Raw genomic sequence first — 22,365 nt, 5'->3', positions numbered from 1 at the left:
AAGGGTCCTTGGACCTTTCTTGCCTTTTTGAGGGGGGTCGGGGTGGGCGGAGGGGGGTTATGGGGAGACAGAGAAGTTTGTGTATTGTATGGGGATTACACTTGGTTTTTTGGTATTTTTTTGGGGTATATTTTGGACTGTTCTGGGAGTGGATGGGAATTGTTGCTTATGGCTAAATGAAGAAAATTAGAATTGCATCTGTCAATATTTGTGGGTTAAATGATCCCCAAAAAAGAAGGCGAACCAGCCTCAATGTTCAGTTTTTGAAGGCAGATATCCTATGCCTCCAAGAAACCCATATTGAGGGTAGTAGGAAGGGTGTTCTGGAGATGGGGGGATATCAACTTATTACTGATACCACACAGGAAACTCGGACAAAAGGGGTGGCAATTTTGGCCCGAAAGGGAGTGGGAAGGTATCCACGTATTCTTGCTGATAAAATGGGAAGATGGGCCATTGTACAAATGTGTTTGGATAATAGGATTTACACTCTCTGCGCTGTGTATGGGTCTGTGCTGAACGACCCTACACTATGATTGGCTAAAAGTGGAGCTTGTGGGGTGGCCTCTTCCCTTGATATTTTGTGGGGATTTGAATATTAATATGAGTTGCCAGGTTACTACCCAAAGGGCTCTGTATCACGGGCGGAAACCCAGAGTTTTAAAAGCACTTTGTCAACTTAGATCACTGCAGGGGCTAGTAAATGTCTGGGCAGAAAAAAGGGGGTCTGACCCTGGTTTTATCTATTTTTCTGCACCGCATCAAATGCATGCTAGATTGGATTACTTTTAGCTGGTTGTTCGATAAGCAAATTTCCGAAAGTTATGTCAGACCATAACCCTCTTGTTATTGAGTTAGGAAGTAGCGGGCACTTTTGTCGACTCGCTGGACATTCTATAGGGCTTTATTATGTGAAGAGGGGTACTCACAGCAATTGAGGGATTGTATTCCCAGGTTCATTGAGGAGAATATAGGGAGTACTAATGTCGGTATAGCATGGGACACACTGAAGGCAGGGGTCAGAGGAGAAACCTCTAGGTATAGCTGGGAGGTGCAAAAGAAGGAAAACATTTTGCTACGCTCATTATATGAGAACCCGGAGAATGCAGGAGATGAGTTAATTGAGGTATTAAATGCAAGGGGTGACTCGGCGGCAGCACAATTAAAGATCACCATTGCGAGATCCGCTATCACAGAGAGATCGCTTAACAAAGTGGCCGGTACATTTTTGGCCTGGAAAAGTAGATTTTACGAGAACAGTGAGAGAGTGGGCCATATGCTGGCTATGCGCACATGGGAAAACAGTTCAAACCCAGGTCAGGGAAATCAGATATCCGGGGGCTGGTTTGATAAAGGAACCGGATGCTATCCTCGCTGCATTCAAACATTTTGATCAAATGCTATATACGGAGGATGTTCGGGTTGGGCGCCAGGAAATGGAAGATTATATAAGGGGGCAAATATGTGATCAGTTATCTACCGAGGAAAAAGTTAGCCTAGTTGCACCAATCACAATGGACGAAATAAGTGAGGTCATCAACTCCCTGCCATCGGGCAAAGCCACCGGTAGTGATTTAATTCCAGGGGAATTTTATAAAAAGTTTAAGATCCAGCTTCTCGCACTCATGGTGGAGGTATTTCACAGAGCACAACTAGATATGGCTGCCCCTGACTCTTGGAAAAGCGCTAACATTAAAGTTTTTCCAAAAAAGGGCAAACCCACTACAGAATTGGGGTCGTATAGACCAATTTCATAGGTGAACAGTGATGTGAAAATTAGTTCTAACATTTTAGCGAAAAGGCTAGCTACGGTTATTTAAAAATGAGTCTCTCCCTTCCAACACGGGTTTGTACCCGGTAGGGGGACAACCGAGCATATTCGACGTATAATTACTCTTTTTGATTATGTGAAGGTGGCAGGAGACCCTATGGTTGCAATACTACTCAATGCTGAAAAAGCGTTCGATAGGGTCTCCTGGCCCCTTTTATGGCTCATCATGGAGAGGAAAGGCCTTGGTAAGGGCTTTATTGATGCAGTTAAATGTATGAAGAACCTGTGGCCAGGATAGCTATGATGAATGCCTCATCGTATGTAATCAAAATCACCTGTGGTACCCGGCAGGGGTGCCCTTGCTCCCCGCTGCTATTTGCTCTGTACATAGATCCTCTAATCCATAAAATAGCGGAGTACAATAGGTTATTAGCTGTCCGGTGTGAAGGCGGGGATACGAAGATACTGGCATATGCATATGACCTTGCTGTAATAACAGCAAATCCACAAGAGGCTATCGAGAAGGTTGAAAGGGAGACCGAAGAATTTGGCAAAATCTCAGAGTACTTTCCTGACAAAAATAGGCAAAAGAATGCCTGAATGATACACAACTTGTTGGTAATGCTAGGTATTTAGGGGTTGAGATCTCCGCTAATGAGGATGAGATAGTTCAAATTAATTTGGAGCCTTTGCTGCAAAGGACTAGAGTCGAGTTCAACAGAATGAATTGTCTGTACCTTACACTTCTGGGAAGATGTAATGTCATAAAGATACTACTTCTTCCCAGAATTTTATACTTCTTCAGAGCCATCCCTGTGGAAATAAATCAAATTTGTTTTTCTGCTTTTAATCAATTAATCTCTATTTTTTTTTGGGCTGGGAAACGCCCTCATAGAGCACTTAGATACATGACTTTGCCTAAAGATAGGGAGGGGGGGTGGTGGTATGTCCCTAATTTCCAGTTATATTCACGGGCTGTCGCATTACAATATATGCCCAAATTGCTGGGGAAGGAAAGAGCGGTATCAGAGGAAACACCTTATATCTCTATATACAGCTTAATAATGTGGCCAGAGGCTCGCGGGTGCCTTATGCGACATATTTATTATGCCTATTTTAAAAGAGTGAAGTTTAAAACTATGCTAGGTGCTGTCAAGATTTGATGGCAGTGAGGAAGAAACTTAAGCTTAATAGGATACATAGATGCACACTCTTAACGGATAATGATTTATTGCCTGAAATTTTTCGGGATGGTTATATGAAGGAATGGATGGCTAGAGGGATTAAACATATAGGTGATCTTATGATGGATAATAATGTGCATTCATTTGATGTAATCAAGGAGAAATTTGGGATTGACAATAATTATTTCTTTAAATTTTTACAATTGAGAGATTTCCTAACTAGGAAAGCTATTAAAAGTCTCTTTACTGGAGCTTGCTTTAGTGGCCTACTCGCTGATTTCGGAGTTTTATATAGTACTTAATAATGAAATGGAGGATGACCTTATAAAGCACACTGATCGTTGGCAGGAATTGCTGCATGCAGGGGCAGGGGAGTGTGAGAACTCCTTATTAATGGGTCAGACTGTGGTCTGCTCAGCCAATCTGCAAGTACAATGTTTTAAAACGTGGATACATTTATATATTACTCCAGCAAGAATTTCGAAATGGCAACTTGCCCTAGATTGTTTGCCTTGCAGGGGGAAGTGGGAAAATATATTAAGAACATGTTTGGGTTTGACGTAGAAAAACCAAAGGTGGTGATGGACGGAGCGTTGACAATACAGACACTCACCCCCAGTCAACTGATCTGGGTTTAATCCATCACCGTTTTTTAGCTCACTCCGCCACCCCAGTTCAGGCATGGCCATATGCAAATCAGTCTGACCCTGTGCCTCATGGGAACAGTCCAGCCCGAACTGTCAAGCCATGTCTTCCCTGGACCGGAATCATGCTTCCCAGGACCGGTTTCTGGCATTACAGCCGTCTTCAGCCGGTCTTGCTTGACTCCAGTGGCAAAGTGAGCAAGGGACTCACGTCTGAGCATACCCTGCCAACTTAGGGCGAACAAAGAAAAACCAAAGGTGGTGATGGACGGAGCGTTAACAATACAGACACTCACCCCCAGTCAACTGATCTGGGTTTAATCCATCACCATTCTTTAGCTCACTCCGCCACCCCAGTTCAGACATGACCATATGCAAATCAGTCTGACCCTGTGCCTCATGGGAACAGTCCAGCCCGAACTGCCAAGCCATGTCTTCCCTGGACCGGAATCAAGCTTCCCAGGACCGGTTTCTGGCATTACAGCCGTCTTCAGCCGGGCTTGCTTGACTCCAGTGGCAAAGTGAGCAAGGGACTCATGTCTGAGCATACCCTGCCAACTTAGGGCGAACAAAGAAAAACCAAAGGTGGTGATGGACTGAGCATTGGCAATACAGACACTCACCCCCAGTCAACTGATCTGGGTTTAATCCATCACCGTTCTTTAGCTCACTCCGCCACCCCAGTTCAGACATGGCCATATGCAAATCAGTCTGACCCTGTGCCTCATGGGAACAGTCCAGCCCGAACTGCCAAGCCATGTCTTCCCTGGACCGGAATCAAGCTTCCCAGGACCGGTTTCTGGCATTACAGCCGTCTTCAGCCGGGCTTGCTTGACTCCAGTGGCAAAGTGAGCAAGGGACTCATGTCTGAGCATACCCTGCCAACTTAGGACGAACAAAAGAAAACCAAAGGTGGTGATGGACTGAGCGTTGGCAATACAGACACTCACCCCCAGTCAACTGATCTGGGTTTAATCCATCACCGTTCTTTAGCTCACTCCGCCACCCCAGTTCAGACATGGCCATATGCAAATCAGTCTGACCCTGTGCCTCATGGGAACAGTCCAGCCCGAACTGCCAAGCCATGTCTTCCCTGGACCGGAATCAAGCTTCCCAGGACCAGTTTCTGGCATTACAGCCGTCTTCAGCCGGGCTTGCTTGACTCCAGTGGCAAAGTGAGCAAGGGACTCACGTCGGAGCATACCCTGCCAACTTAGGGCGAACAAAGAAAAACCAAAGGTGGTGATGGACGGAGCGTTGACAATACAGACACTCACCCCCAGTCAACTGATCTGGGTTTAATCCATCACCGTTCTTTAGCTCACTCCGCCACCCCAGTTCAGACATGGCCATATGCAAATCAGTCTGACCCTGTGCCTCATGGGAACAGTCCAGCCCGAACTGCCAAGCCATGTCTTCCCTGGACCGGAATCAAGCTTCCCAGGACCGGTTTCTGGTATTACAGCCATCTTCAGCCGGGCTTGTTGACTCCAGTGGCAAATTGAGCAAGGGACTCATGTCTGAGCATACCCTGCCAACTTAGGGCGAACAAAGAAAAACCAAAGGTGGTGATGGACTGAGCGTTGGCAATACAGACACTCACCCCCAGTCAACTGATCTGGGTTTAATCCATCACCGTTCTTTAGCTCACTCCGCCACCCCAGTTCAGACATGGCCATATGCAAATCAGTCTGACCCTGTGCCTCATGGGAACAGTCCAGCCCGAACTGCCAAGCCATGTCTTCCCTGGACCGGAATCAGGCTTCCCATGACCGGTTTCTGGCATTACAGCCGTCTTCAGCCGGGCTTGCTTGACTCCAGTGGCAAAGTGAGCAAGGGACTCACCTCTGAGCATACCCTGCCAACTTAGGGCAAACAAAGAAAAACCAAAGGTGGTGATGGACGGAGCGTTGACAATACAGACACTCACCCCCAGGGTTTGAGGTAGCCCTCACGCCGCAAGTCATTGTATTGGGAGTAAGCAACCAAGAAATGTCTGCTCCAAGGCTGGCTCTGCTCTTTACTGTGATGGCTGTGCTTAGGATCTGTATAACTACTGTATGGCTAGACAAAGAGCCCCCCCCAGTACATTGTTGGCTGGGGTAATTTTTAGCCACTTATCGATGGGAGAAAGCAGTATTTTTACGTTCGGGTGTTAAAGCAAAGAAAAGGGGGTTGGAAATGTGGGGACCAGTTACCAATTGGATTAATGAGGCTTCAGCTTGACATAATTTAAATTACGTTAGGCAAATCACTTGAGTAAGTGTTAAAGTTGGTTATTAACTATTGGTGTGCTGTATCAAATCTAAAAGTTTAGATTAGATCATATTTAGAGTTTAATTGAATTCTCTGTCTGCCCTTGGGTTTGTGGGAGGGGAGGGTTGGGCGGGAGGTTAGGGGGTTGGGGGTGGTGCTAATTTTTAAAAACTGACTCCCTATGCAAACGTATTATGAACTACAAGAATTGTAATAGTATTTCTCTTTCTTTTCTGTGTATGTGTTGGTGTTTGAATAAAGATTGAAAATAAAAATAAAAAAACACTTGTGATACACACGCTGAGTTATCAACGTGATGGCGTTCACTTTGAAGGGAATTCATTTGCTGATGAAGCCGCGAAGGGGGCTGTGCAATCGGCTTCCCTAGCTGCAATCACTCGTTCAAAAATGAAAATAGACAGAGAAATAATGCTGGCTGTCACTGCTACAAGCAAAGGTATCGGTAGTACGTTACCTAAAGGGTTTCCACTCAAATACTCATAGAACTTATACAAATAATGTTACATTTGCTTGAATCCCTGGAGTGGGGGATAGGGTAATTCCAAGCGTGAAACATAGATTAGGACTAATCCTAGCAGCACATGAAGGGCTCGCCTCTGCTCATGCAGGTGTTTTCGCCACAGTGTCATTATTAAAACAAAAATACTGGTGGCCAGGCATTAGGAAACAAACCCGAAACTATCTTTTGGATTGTGAAATATGTCAAAAGATGAAAGTATCTACTGTGAAACGTCCTGTGCAGACGCCCCTGTTAATTTCAGATAAACTATTAGCTTGCGTTTACCTGGACCACTGCGGTCCCTTACAAAGGTATGGTAACTATAAATATATCATGGTCGCAGTGAACTCGTGTTCATGGTTCCTTTGGATGTGGCCTCAGCGCTCGGCTGACGCTCAAACTGTTATAAAAGATTTGCGAGTCTTTATCGGCACAAACGCAATAGGCACCCTACATTCTGACCAGGGCCCTGCATTTAGCTCTCGAGTACTCTTCTCCATTCCATCTTGAGGGAAATTCTGTTGTGGAAAGAAAAAAACGGGACATCTAGCGGTCTATAACAGCTAGGGTATTAGGTTTCGGTGACAGGTGGGTTAAACATCTAATTGGGGTACAACGTGCTCTTAAGAACTTGCCAAGAAGTTCTCTAGGGGGTATCACTCCATATAAGGTCCTGTTTGGGACAAGAATGTTGATTCCGGACCTTGATTGTCATACAGCAGTGGTGGAAACTGAGAAATTTGATATAAGAAATTGCTTGGCTGTTTTACAGGACTTAAATGAACTAAGAACGAAACAAAGCAACGTGTTCCTGAAGCCAGCCACCATTGGGGAAAAACCAACCGTCCCAGCAAGACCTGTCTGGATCCCAAAGCTTGGTGATCTAGTCAGAGAAAAGATCGTGGACAAGAAGGAATTTGGGCCTTCTTACAGACAACCAGTACCTGTCCTTGCAATCCACGGATCAAGAACAGTTTTACTGCCGCCCCTTGCTGATAAAAAGGAGAACAGGTTTGTGTCCATCGACCTGATCAAACCACAGTATGTGGCCGATACTAAACAGTAGGTCAAGTGGACTCCGACAGTGTAGCAGATGCACTACTCTAGCTACAATCCAAGAGGTTCGAATGGAGACACTCATACCATTAAAGAATCTGCAGTGAGAAAAGAAGGACTATGCAACAAAGCTATCAAACTTTTTCCTCTTGAGACCCAAATAACAGTCCGTCTTGAAGCACCTGTCTACAATGAAGTAACAAGTGATCAAGTGGTTCCAGCGATTTCAACAAGTCCGGATGCAATTCCAACCATTGACAGAGCTGCCTGTGGCTATTTCATTAACTTTGATACGTTTTATGAGGAGCCCAGTAAACCTGAAACGACCCCAGCAAAAAGAACTTTCAAAGAACAAGCAACTGACTTTTTTCATCACCTGAAAACATCTTATCTGGTTTCACCCTGGAATTAAATATGGATTGTGTTCGGAATATTTTTTCTTCTACTTTGGTTAGCTCTAGTAATAATTCTGGGTAGGCTGATAAATGGAAGATATGTAAAAATGGACACAGCAAGTCCACAAGTGAACTTACTTCTGAAGCCACGCAAATCATTCCATCGTGAACAAAGAGACTTGTCAGCAGTGAACATCACAGCCGTTCCTATACCCGATGGTATAGCTTGGGACAAAACAGAATATGACATTTTTGGGCCGTCAGAGCTGTTGGAGATTACACACTTATTCAAGATTTCATTAAGTGACCTTACTACCTCTAGTACCTTTTCAGGTGATTGGGACTTCGAGACTGTTAATAATATGATGTCTGATCTAGAGATGTCTGCAGTATTCACAAATCATGAATATTTAGCAGGTTCATCACACTATGAACAAATGTATTGTTTTAACCATTATGGTCATCATTTCTTGCACAAATCTACAATGCCTAGAAATGTATATATGTATAACTAGTGGGAACATTGTCCTACACCTCCAAAGGGTAGCTCAAAAACTTTAGCGAATACGTTTCCATATTTTTCAGGGTTCAATGTATCCAATGCAGAAACATTTTTCTTTAGAAATGTGAACAGAACAGGAATGAAAATTATGTTGACCAATACAAAACAGAATTATTCTGCAGCCTTTTATGCCCAACTGTCTAGACAAGGTTTCGACTTTTGGAAAGACAACATTGAGACAAAAACTGTCTGGGGTTCAAAAGATTGGCAAGTGTAGGGGATAGAAGCTTTGTTTAGAGCCTGTATCATCCCTGAGCAAATTAAGTTTTTGAATGACACTGTCCAACAAACGTCTTGCCATGGGTTAGCCATGATCAAGGACTTAAACACACTGACCATACCAATACCTGTGAGTAATAGCTCTTCACGGGAGGAGGTCGACGTACATAATATTTTGCATTACAACAGATCAGATCCAGATTGGAACAAATGGTTGCTCTGGCCGAGAGACACAAATAACTGTCAAGATCGATTCCTGAAAAAAACTCAAGTTTTTCAAAGTCAATAGGCCAGCTCCAAGATATGTTCAAAGACAGCATCCTGGGGTAATAACAACATACAGTGTAGGGAAGCTATGCCTTGATCGGCAACAGAAAGCTACACTACAGGATGTAAAACAACACTTATCTTTACTTAAAGATGGCGCAGACTGTAGGGAATTCTTGCTAGGACCAAAAAAAAGGTGTCAAAAACGTTTCATATATGCCGGTATATATGCTGCATATAACGAAATATGGAAGATTGCGCATGCAGAGACTGCAGAACGAATACGAGAAATGTATCATATTAATTTAGAGAAATCTCTCTCTGTAGTAGACAATGGGTTAACGACTCTGTCGTCCAGGATATATTCATTGGACAGCATTGTGTCTTCTGCCATAGACATCATAGAACAGACTTGGTCATGTTGCAACCTGGTCAGTCTTAGCTACGTTCTGTCATGCTATTAGGTTGGATGCTCCAAAACTTGCATTCAGGCTATGTGCCTTGGCGTTTAATCAATACTACGTCACTCTTTTCAGAATTCAATCTCACCGATAAACAGATCAAACTGGCACAAAGGGGTGGCTCTCCAACTTCCTCACTAAAATAAAAGCTCCAGAGGGGTAAGATTAGTATGATGAATTTGAGTAAGCAATGTTAAGGTTAGAAGAGAGGTTTAAACCACAATCTAGACAACATTGAAGAGAGATAATTTTCACACCAAAAGGTAGAGGGAGGGTGAAACATTCAGTGAGTTTCTAATGACTTTTAGAAGCCTTTCAAACACATATCTTTTTGGGAATAACACTAACGAGATGATCCGTGGTCAACTCATGGTGAATACAAGTAATACAAGAAAACAAGAAAGACTGAGAGTTATGGATGAGGTCAAGTTGTCACATCACCAAGGCAATAGAACAGTCCATGAATTGGGTAAATGAGACTCGTCCAAGTAAGAAAGAAAATGAATTGTGTTATATGAGTAGTAGACAAAGTAAAACAGAAGTCATAAAGAGCCAACGTACTGAAATAAAAACCAATGTTACATATGCGGAGATGCTTCACATTTGGCTTACTCAAAAAATTGCCCCATTGGCATACACAGAATTTATTGTATGTATAAGAAAGGGCCATTTTGCAAGGGTGTGGCGGGACGCTAAGAAGCACATCAATTCAAGAGTGTCTAACATAACAGCGTAACCTGTAGTTGATACCGAAGGAGAAGACATTGAGAGGATGCTGAATAAGAACATGATCCTAATGATACAAGTGGAAGAGGAAACCAATATGGAAGAAGTAGTGCATCTTCCCTTTTTTCTTTAAAGGTGTGTAGTATAAACCTATAGGGCATGGCCCATTCCAGGTCACTATTCACTATAATCTCTAAATCATATTTTGATACAAAACTGGAATCACGTATGAAACATTTGTGGCCACCTGATATTCAAGCTGTAACATTTGATGGTTGCAAAAGTGATTTAATGGGCATTTTCGTCCGATACAATCTTCAAGGGAATATCTGGAACAATCAAATCTATGTGGCCCGCAAGAAAATCAATCTGTTTGGAGGGAAGTACAGAAATGTTTTAAGATAACTTTGAATACAGCTGCTTATGATCTGGTATTAGCTGTCAATTCAGTGAACTTGCAGATCAAATCCTGGATACCTTGCCCAAGGTTTTCTGTGGTGAAATGAGTAAGCAGAGATTTTAACACAACATTTAACTGAAGGGTGGTGCTGAACCTCTCAGGCAAAGGGTGAGAGGAGTCCTATTCATTTTCAGTAAGGTCTTGCTGAAACTCCTAAATCATCTAAAGCGGATTACATCAATGAGGAAACAGAATCCTCACCTTGGATTTCAGCAGTGGTACTGCCGAAAAAGAGTACTGGCGATCTGAGGCTTTGTGTGGACCTGAAGGCCCATAATAGCTATATTCAAGTGGACAAACTTCCTTTACCAAAGATTATTGACTTGCTGACCTTGCCTGAAGGAGCAAATACCTTTTCCACACTTGATTCACAAAGCGCATATCACCAAATATAATTATTTTTAACTTCTAGACTACTAACAGTGCTTTCCAGTCCACAGGATTGCCATTTGGTCTGGGGTCACCATCCTCAATTTTCCAGAGGATAATTTTCCACATGTTTAAAGACATGGAAATCAGATCAGGTGCTTCCAGGATGCCATATCGGTATTTAATATGGTCAAAAGTGATCATTTTGAGAAAGTAACAAAGGTGTGCAGAAGATTGTCTACAAGGAGATTGCCTCTATGTGCAGACAAATGCAGATTATTTGCTTCCCAGTTGAATTATTTGGGACACAAAATATCGGGCAGAGGTGTAGTGCCAAAGGACAACTTGGTGGATGCTATAAAGAAAGCACCAGCACCTAATGACAGATCAACTAAAGTCATTCATTAGACTCTGTGAATATAATGGATTTTGCTTCTGTGATGGAAACGTTAGAGATGCCTCTGCACAAGAATGTCGATTTGTCTGGGGTCAGGAATAGCAATAAGCTTTCGATTTAATCAAGTCACAAATAATTCATGCTCCTGCTTCAGAGCCCTTTTCATATGGTAAAATGTACATAATCGCAGAGAATGAAAGTGCCTATGGTCTAGGAGCGGTATTATCTCAAAGAGCAGGAAGTTCGAAATGGATTCTGACACAAGCTTCCAAAACCTTGAGTTAAGGTACTCAGGGTCAGATGTACGACAGTTTTTTTTGGGCAAATGGGTTTAGAGCTGTTTGCTCCTACAAAAAACCTGTGGCCCATGTACTAATCCTATTTTGCGAGTCGCAAATTGATTTGCGGCTCACAAAATAGGATTAGCGACTCGCTATTAGGAAGGGGCATTCCAAGGGCATCCCTTTCTAATAGCGACTCCAAAAGGTATGTATGAATGTTTTGCGACCGCAATTACGGTTGCAAAACACTCACAGTTTACCACCCTTCTCAGAACGGTGGTAAAGCACTCACAAACGGGAAAGGGTGCCCGGGGTACCCTTTCCCGTTTGGGAATGCTTGCACAAATTTATTTAATGGCAGGCAGTGGTTCCAGGGACCACTGTCTGCTCTTTTTATTCTTTAAATGCATCCAGGTTTCCTTTAAGGAAAATTGGCTGCATTTAAAAAAAAAAACAGCTTTATTTAAAAGCAGTCCCAGACATGGTGGTCTCCTGACCCCAGCAGGCCACTATCCCTTGGAGTGCCAGCCATTCCCAATGGGGTCTCGAATTGCGACAGCCTCATTAATATGCATGTGGCATGCAATTTGCGACCCCATTGGGAATCGCAAACAGTGTTTCAGACACTGTTGTGCATCCCAATTAGCGAGTCGAAAATGCGACGCAATTTGTGACTCACTAGTTGGCGGGTCGTACATCTGGCCCTCAGTCTGTGAATGAGATATCCCTACCTGTTTATGGACAGCAAACCATTTCAGACAACTTTGTGTGGGGAAGTAAATTTACACTACACACTGATCATAAGCCTCTTCATATCTTGTGCCCTAGTATTGGAAGAAACTCTACTGCCTGCATTATAAGATTGTGCTCCAAAGTGCAGAAGTATCATTTTAACATTTCTGTCATTCCTGGACACAGGAACCAGACTGCTGCCTTTCTGTCTTGGTTGCCATGTGGGGGAGAAAGACAAAGAATTTTGAAAATTATGATTGTGATGTGGTGGCATGTGTGAGTGATAGTTGCATGATGCATGAAATAAAACTGGATTAGGACTTATTGATGTTGGAAAATCCTAAAGACATTTAACTTAATTTGGTAAAGAAATATCTGCAGGAAAGATATCCACACAGTAAGAATCTTGAAGGTACTCTGCACTTGTTTTCCAGATTTCTTCCAAATTCAGTGTTGAAGGAGATTTGATTTTCTGAAATGATATATGTGCGCGATCTTCAGGCATTTGTTAACTTTTACTCAAAGTGTGTCACACTGATCACATGGGCATGTTTGCACTTAAGAATTTTGTGCATAGTCATTACTGGTGGTCAGGAATGGATGCCCAGGCAGAGGGCATAGTTAATCAGGGCCAGATCTGTCCTGTTGCTGATATAAATTGTAAAACTCAAACTCCACCTATGCGAAATGTTCAGTGGCCCACGTTTGCGGTGCAAAAAGTTGAATTGGTCATTGCAGGCCCTTTAAAAATATGCAGTTCTGGTTGATTACCATGCCAGATAACGAGAAGTTTTGTTTTCAGAGACAAAGTGACTACATCTTTTGTGCTAGAATTTCTCATGTAAATCTTCAGTAGAGACGGATCTTCATAAGTTCTAGTCATAGATAATGGGGTTCAATTTATGTCATCCGAAATTATATGAAACATTTGGGACAGCGATGTATGATCCCAGGTGCAATGGCCAAGTGAAGTGAATCAATTTAACTGATACTTTAAGGAGAGTATCAATTGGCCATGGTTGGAGGGATCCCTTTTATCATAGCAGGTCTTGAAAGGCTATGGACCTATAGAATAACTCCAAATTCTGTCTGTGGAGTGTCTCCATTTGAGTTGGCAACTGACTTTACTAGTTTGTCCTTGGTGGCTTAAAACAAGATTTATTATGTGTGAATACCTACTCGACAAAATTGACCTTGAGAACATTAGAATAATAATATTCAGTGATAAACAAGGCACCTCAAAATTGGTGTATGATTCATTACATGATATTGCATGTTCTAAGCTGTATGTTGGTGACTGTGTCAGAAATAAGTTGCCCAAATGAGTGGAAAAGGACAAAAGGACATTTCCAAGCTCATGGAAGTGGTCATGACCAACAAAGGTAGTGTCCTCACCTTAGATGGCATGTGTTGGAGTCTTAAGAAATTGTCTAAATGTGAGGGGCATCTAACCCTGTTTATCTCGCAACAAAGTGATGGAGTAATTGCTATGACCGTAATGATGGTGATTACATGAATGTGTTTGATGCAAACTTTAACTTGCATGTTAAACATTCGGAAAACCATACCCAACCTAATAGTAGTGTTAAGGTAACAGTTCCTGTAGGCCGGGCCTCCAGCCTTTACTGTTACAAAAGCTACTTATGTTTAGTGAAAATCACCCTGAGCTACTAATAGTATTAGCTGTGTAATAGAGACCACATTAGACATGATTACATTAGTGGCCACCTTATTCATGAATATCAATAGTGATCAACCAAGTTTGTCAGCCAGGGCTCCTACCAGTTATATAAAAAAGGCTTTGTTAACATGGAATGCCAACCATAGCTACGCTTCCCCTGGCACCAAAGTAATTCATTTTATAATATGTCTCCATAACGGCAAATGATTATCCAAATATCAGCTTTAATTATGTTTTGCTAATACAATCATTTATCTCCAAACATCGGCTTAAGAGTTCTGAAAATGAACACTTTTATCTCAACTACTTGCTTTTAAATTTTGGTATACAAATATTAATTACACCAAGAAAAAGCTTCTAATTAAATAAGCTGAGCTGCAGACAGGAGAGCTACTTGCTGGTATCTGAAGAGCTATCACCAGCCCACAAGCTACTCTGAGAAGCCTGTTGTACGCAGCAGCTATTAATCTATTGCAGATACTGTCAAGAAGTAACCGAGGTCCAGGATGCCATCCAGGATGTTTTTATTTGATGATTAGTGCTCTGTTGTTGCCTTACCTTTTGTTAAAGGATGGAGATGTTTGTTTTATAATAATGAAATGTTCCACTATTCTCCACCCATAGTCCCCTATCTTTTCCCTTCCTCACCCCCCTACTTACTCTTTTATTTTGGTATGTTTTTGTTTAGAACACAAGGTTATGAGAGTTCAATTGGTGACAGTCGGGGTTTTCAATTAGATGCTGATCTATTGTATGCTAGTAAAATAAAGTCCCTGGTATGTTTCAACTTGTGGTGCAAGTTTTCTTCCTGCTGACAGGTGCCCATTGTCACCACTACTTTTTAATCTGTGTATTGAACTCTTTGCCCAGGCCACTGGGTCGGATGAGAAAATATCTCCCTTTAGATGTGGACGTTTCACTATTAATATTGCATGGAGTGTTTTGGAGAGGATTAGTGAGATTACAAAAATATTTCAAGAGGTTATGGGATACAAGGTTAATAGTGGAAAAATATGAAATTAAATATGGTGTCTATAGAGGCCTATATCCACCAGGAACATCTAACCCCAATGTAACACTGTAGCTCAAGGAATCAGCTACATTCCCATGAAGATTCTGGAGATAGTGGTAAGAGGTCAGAAAATGCCTTATAAATGGAAGAACAATAGCAATTTTCTGGAAAGTGAACATTGTTAAAATGACAATCCTCACTAAATTAACCTATATCTTTAATTGTCTACCTCCTAAGCATCGATAAAAGGGTAAATGACCCATTACAAAGTAAAAAACAATGTTTCATCTAGAGTTCCAAAGCTGTGAGGTTATCCTGGAAGAAGCTAAGAAAGAAACTTACTAAGTGGGGCATTAGGACGTCTGGATCAGCAGATATATTGCTGGGCATTCCACCTTGAGATCTTTCGGCCCCTAATTAAATATCCAGGGAATACAAAACTGGGGATATTATTGCAAGAAAGGTTAAAACGTTTATGGCAATCTAATTCCGTATACAATTTTGGTGCACCAATGTTTAAAAAAAACTAAAAATAAATCAAGGATCTTGAATACAATTGTATCTCTGTTATTAGATCAAGAAGATATTCAGTATTCCATTTTAGGGACAATTACCACTGATATGAGCCTCCCCTCGAAGGCTGGAGTGATTGAGAGAACATTTGAGACTCTCCCTTGAGAAAGGAGAGGTTGTAAGATGGAAACAGCTGGTAGATCAGAGGTTACTTTCATGGAATATACTACATGACAAAAACGGGGGGCCTTAACTAAATTTGATTACTTGCAAATTAACATCATGGTGCTCCCTGCAAAAGTGAACTGAATGCTCTATATCTGGCTTTGAGGAGGTTTTACAAAAGGCACCTCCAAGGAAGAAAAAATTGACATCCTTTTATGGGGAGCTACTAGAAGAAGAAGAATACAACAAAAGACCAGCACCATATACGATCTGGGAGGAAGAATTGCCTATGACCGCTACTGAGAATGTCTAACTAGTATCTTTATACTCACTTTATATAACAGTTACAAAATTAGCACCACACAAGGAACCATTTTTTCACCATTCCTAGAATCCATTCGAACCCAAAAAAGATTGCAAAGATGAAGAGACAAGAAGAAGTCAGATGCATGAGTTGTAATCAGCCACAAGTTGATGACATCTGCGTGTTATTTTGTGGAAATATACTGTTTATGGGGTACACTGGTGCTGGGTCACCCTTTTGTCTACGGGTTCAAAAACCAACAAAGTAGAGATCAGCACTGAAGTAGGAAATAAATAACAAGTTTATTAATCACTCATGAGTGGGACCACATCCACACAGCACTCTCAAGTGCTGGAGGAAGTAGTACACTGGCTTCACAAACCAGTCCCTTTTATACAGGTTTTGTGCAGTATAAGCACATGAACAGAAATAGGAAGGACAAGTTTAGAAATAGTTATCAGCAAACAAGGGCAGATTAAAACGACATGGTCAGCAAAGTGGAAGGGGGAGCAGAAATGCTTATGGCAGTAGTAAATGATTGGCAGTTAACATCTGAGACCAGGTGCTCTGGCAGCTACACACTCTCAGCACGTACATTGCTTTTAGCTGAATCAGGAAGTTAACTAAAATAGATAATACAAGCTCAGTAAAAAGACGAGCAGCAGAGGACGGGAGAATTACGGAGGAAACTAAAAGGATATCAATTAGCATCATGTTGCCGACTTCTTGATCTTTTGTTAAACGGGCATTCACATTTTGAACATTCGTTTTAGATGGTAGGCAAGTAGAACAAGTGGAAATACAGAGGGAACAAAGCATTGGCCCGCATTTGAAACATAAACAACATGAAAAGAGAATTGCAATATTTATGAACAAGGCCGATATTATTTTTAAGCCCCATACAGAAAATACGCTCCAGAACCATCCAGCCTAAGTCCATGTTCCTGAATCTTGATGCATCTTAGTGGCTATTTTATGCATTTTGGAAATGGCATTATAAACAGAAGGTGAATTGTCCGGTGTGAAGACACAACAGCTGGCTCCGATGATACTGCATGCTCCAGTCTATGTTGTTTCCGTTTGGTCTCTGTCTGGTCGACTACAGAGACATTGATTCACACGTTTTCCCCTACTACCAGCATAGTGATTGATCAATTGCAAATCTTGCTGGTAGGCTGGGAGAGCTAAAAACACAGGTGGTAGAAGGAAGGCTATGTAACAGGTACCAGACCAGCCTGAAGGTAGGAAGTAGTATGCCTTAGTTCCACAAGCAAAATAAGTATGACGTGATGCAAGGAAGCTGCTATGGCCTCCGGTAGACATCTGCAACATTTTAGTACAGTTACTGTGACCCACTGGCACCTGTACTTTGGACACAAAAGGGGCCAGTGGTCATGGCAACAGAGATAACAAGGGATCCATTTCCTTTAGCCGACCTAGAATTTGAATACACATAGTTTGTTGCTGCACTTCTTTTACTATATTCATCCATTTCTAAAGCAGTCCCTTTTGCTTGTGGGTCCCCCTCTTTGTTGGGGTAACAGTCTTTGTTCATTAGAGGCATTTAGAAGTTTGAACCAAGCTAGGCATATCACCTGTACTTTGTACACAAAGGGGGCCAGTGGTCATGGCAACAAAGATAACAAGGGGTCAATTTCCTTTAGCCGACATAGAATTTGAATTAGGTAGTTTGTTGCTGCACATCTTTTACTATATTCCTCCATTTCTAAAGCAGTCTCTTTTGCTTGTGGGTCCCCCTCTTCGTTGGGGTAACAGACTTTGTTCATTAGAGGCATGTAGAAGTTTGAACCAAGCTGGGCATGAGCCATTGTGAGGGAATGGCAGCGGTGAAAACAGGATTCCTTTTATGTTCTGAAGAGGAGGAATCTTGCCACAAGCCTAACAGTTAGTAGCATTGCTTAGCTAGTGTGTCTGATGTAACATTTGAAGAAATTAATTGTTTCTAAGATTTTGCTGGTGTCCTTGTTCATGTTGCGGCAAATCAAAATGATGGTGCTCTTTTGTAGCAAGTGATGTAACAGTAATGTTAGGTAAGGAGGCTTCAGGCATTACTTCCTCCACTACCCACATTACAGTAGCGATGCTGGCAACAATAAAAGTCAGACCAAGGATGCAGATTGTACAGCTGTTGCACATTGTCACATCGATCTCCTTCTTAGGCAAGCTCATTTTCATTGAAAAACAACAAAATAGATGATGCCCTAAGGTCCTGGGCAGGCGTTGGTTTCTTCACTAACGTTGAGATGAGTAGTCACTAATAGTCTACCCCCCTTTGTAGTCAGTCTTTAACCATCCAGGACGGTGGCTCAAACAAGTCTCTTTCTGCGATGTAATGTCTTTCCTCCTGGATCAAAGCAGGTATCTAGATGTACCAGGGATCGTGTGGTCCGGGAAGACTTCCTCAGGTACTTCAAGTGAAGTAGCTCGTCCTCTCTCAGTGACCAAAATGTTGCGATGATCTGTCAGTGTAGTGTAGTTCCTATTATCCCAATAGGCTCTGCGCATTGGAATAATATCTTCAATAGTATAGACCTAGGGCAGAGGTTAACTAGGTCTTCTACTGACGATATTAGACTTAAAGTTTTGTGTTTGCCAGCTAGCTCAGAGTTCACTAGAAACTTTCTCGAATAGGCAAGGAGGATTTTAACCTCCCTGGGTAGACAAGAAGGGATTTAGTTTCTGACAACCATAGAACATGACAACTTTGCTCTCCCCTAATCAAGAGTGTATCTCTAGAGTCGTGTGAAAACAAAAGACAACTTATTTTACTCAGTCAGTTCAGTGCATTCTTAGTTTCACCAGATTGTAGAGAAAAGGAAGAGACGGGCGTGTTCAATAAAAGATGTTATTTATTGATCAGTCTCTTTTCTCGTACAAGAGAAATGAATCAATATTTTTGCAATACTTATGGTTAAGTAAAGTGCATACAGTAAAAGCAGAATTATAAAATAATACTGTAAAATAATACTGTAAAAGCATTGATATGGTTTCTAAGCCATATGATTGTTTAAAATGGATAAAATAGATACATACATATATACATTTGACTAATCGTACTCAACTGGTGCTTCTAACTGCACCTACCCCGGTGTACCTGACCTAAGCCTAATACGTGGGCGGGAGTAGATAAGTAGCAGTTTAAGTTAAGTTTGTTTTGCCAAGGGACTGACTCAAGAATTCTCTGCAAGGGGTTATTCAGTTCTGTACCTGAGATCTAGAATGGTTGAGGGCTGGTATCTCTCGTCTTTGGTCTTGATATTCCAGCTGCCTGCTAGGGCTGCTTGGAAGCGCCGGAGCTGGATTTCTCGGCAGGAGAAAGGCAGCGTCTCCTTCTCAGCGCGTCAGGAAGGCGGGGCAGCGCCAGTGGGCTTCGCTCTCTGCTGGGCTCCTCGGCAAGTCTCGCTGCTCCGATCTCGTCACCACCGCGTGTGTTTGCTTAAGGCAATGTCGGTAATATTTATACCTGTAAGGTGCCGAGATTGACGTAAGGATGGACATATATACGTCAATAAGGATGTCATACGAACTGGTCGTTAGCACATTCTTTACTGAAGTTCTCGGTGAAATCAAAACAATGGCTGTAGGGATTTTCCCAGGTTGTCATAGGTTTGATTTGTTTTGAGAACTCCGTATTCCTTATCAGGGGCTGGAGGAATAGTGCTTGCCTAATTAGATGGCAAGCGTTATGACCTAATCAGATAACACGTTCCTGTGCCGTGGTGTGGCTTAATCAGATAACGGTTTTTGCACCGTGGGATGGCTGCTAGTTAATTATTAACCAGACCAGGGTCAGGAATAGGGGGATCGATACAGAACCTATAGGAATACATCACACCCACTCCACGCAGACTATGTCCATAATTACAAATCTAGGCATAGTAAATATACTAGTAGAGCACGTGTATACCGTACCTCCCCAAAATACATTCATATGCATTTTGAAACCATGAAATATACGAAAAGATAATTATATGCATTATATGCACTCAAACAGTATAATAATGCTAAATCAATTACACATATTCATACATCATTGTTAATAAAATATGAAAATAACACATGAAATGGCTCTTAATACAGAAGAAGAGGTGCGAGTCCATTTCATCACAAAATAAAATATTTATGAACATGCCAGAGGGCAGCTAATGTCTCTAAAGTTCCTAAAATAGAATTTTAGTTCTCTAAGAATAGTTTCTACTTTAAGCAGAAGATCAGTGTCCCGAAAAATTGCAAAATATTTTGGGGCCGCTGAAAAAATTATGTTCCGCTGTCCGTAAACTGGAGAAAAATTGTTCATGATACTTTATTATCAAAGTTGAAGGCCAAATTCAGAGAGTTGGGAACGCCGTGTGCTAGCTTGCTCAAAAGTCATTATTTCTGCTCTGGTGAGAACATCATATCATTTAGACTGTCGAAAAAGCTGTCAACAGCTTCCTGTGAAAGTTCCACTAACTCAGAAAAAGTGGTTACCATGCATTCATGAGCATGATTGCCTTCATTGATGTTTCGATCAGCATAGCTGACAGAAGGTCGTACCTGATCGATGCTGCTTTCATCTCGTACTTCACTACCCCTTAATCGTAGTGGTGAAGTCTCCACGAATGCCGTCATCAGGATTGGTAGCCGCTGGGGACAGCACAATGCATGAGCCGTTACCGGACCCAACAAGGTTTCTGCGTCCATTGGCACATCCGATTGTAGTGTCAGACAGGTGTCCAACACGCATTCTTCTCCGCATAGCAAGCACCTTAATACAGGTAAAACACATTGTTGCCACATCGGTCTAAATGAAAGAAACCAAGTCATGTTTAGGTCGCTAAGCCGGGATAGTCCAAGGATTTTAGATATCCGGTCCCGGTATCCAATGGCTAGGATTGTTTCTTCCCTTGTCGCAGGTGTTTTGTCTGTGACACGGTTTGCCATAGCGAAATAACAGGATCAAAAATAGGATTCCTGCCACTAGTCCCAAAAGGAGAGGAAGTCCGCCAAAGATGGAGTGGACAAAGTCTGGAAAAATACCCAGGATGGCTTTGAATGGAGTTAAAGCTCCTGAAAACACTGCTTTAAATACACTGGAGACGCCAGTGGTATCAGAAATATTTAGGATTTCATTCAGTATTTCTGCGAAATGTATTGGGGAATTAGTTGATAACAGTGAATGAATCTCTGCCGTTGTCCTTGCAACTTGGAGATCATACGTTTCTTTTGATGACGTTAGCCTGGTCGGCGTCTGGAGGAGCACTGTCTTCATTCTGCTTAAAGTATCAATTCGAATAGAAGTAATTTTCAATTTGGGCCATAACCTTGCCTCCCTGTCTGGTGAAGCTCTGGGGAACAATACCCGTTCACAGCACATGACCTTCGCAGTCGTAGTTATGAGATAAGGTTTTCCGGGCAGCAAACTACAACATCTGCGATCTACTATTAGAATGTAACTCCCGTTCGATAGTCTCCTAAAGAATAGTTCTATTTGTGTTGCAGGTGTGACTAGCTGGTGACATGAAAGGTTATTTGAGGACCCTTCACAGGCTCTATGTAAACTAATACCTTGACACAGAAGTGTACCACTTAGTGACATCGCACAATTATTGCCACTAAGAAACACTTTCTGGCCTTTATTACTGACACAAGCATGTGTATAGGGCAAGGTCCATGCTGACTTAATGTACCCTTTACCCATCTTTTCATACTGGCCTGCCTCTATATGTTTTTGGCAGTATTGAAACCTGAAAGTAGATATTGGAATATTAATTATCCCATGTATTATCCATTCAATGACAGGTCGTTCTGACATTGTCAATGGTAATCTCTCGAGTTTCTCAATGCTCAGGATTGTATAATCAGCACCCTTCTGTGCCATACTGATTTGTTTATCAGTAAGGTTAAAGATATTGAATAGTGACGTTGTGTTGATTAAACGCCAAGGCACATAGCCTGAACGCAGATTTTGTAACGTCCAGCCAAGCTGTACAATAGAACGCAATTGGGACTGACCGTGTTGTAACAACAGTAAGTCTTGCGATATTATGTCGATTGCTGAAGACACAATGCTGTCCAAAGAATATATTCTGGCGGACAGAGTCATTAACCCATTGTCCACTACAGAAAGTGATTTTTCCAAATTAATACGGTCAATTTCCCGTATCTTTTCTGCTGTCTCAATTTGAGTTATTTTCCAGGCTTCGTTATAAACTGCATATACAGAGGCCGCTATGAAACGTTTTTGACGCTGTTTGCGTGGTCCCATGATGAAATCACGCAAGTCAGCACCTTCAGTAAGTAAAGTTAGGTGTTGCTTAATTTCTGCCAGTGTGGATGTTTGAAGCCATTGAAGGCAGAGCTTGCCCACACTGTACGTGGTAATTATCC

At 42.0% G+C, this 22,365-nt stretch overlaps 2 protein-coding genes across 5 annotated transcripts in view; one reads left to right on the top strand and one right to left on the bottom strand.

Moving 5' to 3' along the window:
- The window catches only part of LOC144754957 (uncharacterized), a 353,897-nt gene that overhangs the window by 229,339 nt on the left and 102,193 nt on the right, over nt 1–22,365 (bottom strand). The gene's annotated exons all lie outside the window — the stretch shown is intronic.
- Nucleotides 1–22,365, top strand: part of LOC144754956 (uncharacterized) — a 250,054-nt gene that overhangs the window by 182,745 nt on the left and 44,944 nt on the right. The gene's annotated exons all lie outside the window — the stretch shown is intronic.

This window comes from Lissotriton helveticus, chromosome 5_1 (assembly GCF_964261635.1).
Source record: "Lissotriton helveticus chromosome 5_1, aLisHel1.1, whole genome shotgun sequence".
Classification (NCBI taxonomy): Eukaryota; Metazoa; Chordata; class Amphibia; order Caudata; family Salamandridae; genus Lissotriton; species Lissotriton helveticus.
The sequence above is the reverse complement of the archived record's forward strand: the minus strand, read 5'-3'. Positions and strand labels throughout refer to the sequence as shown.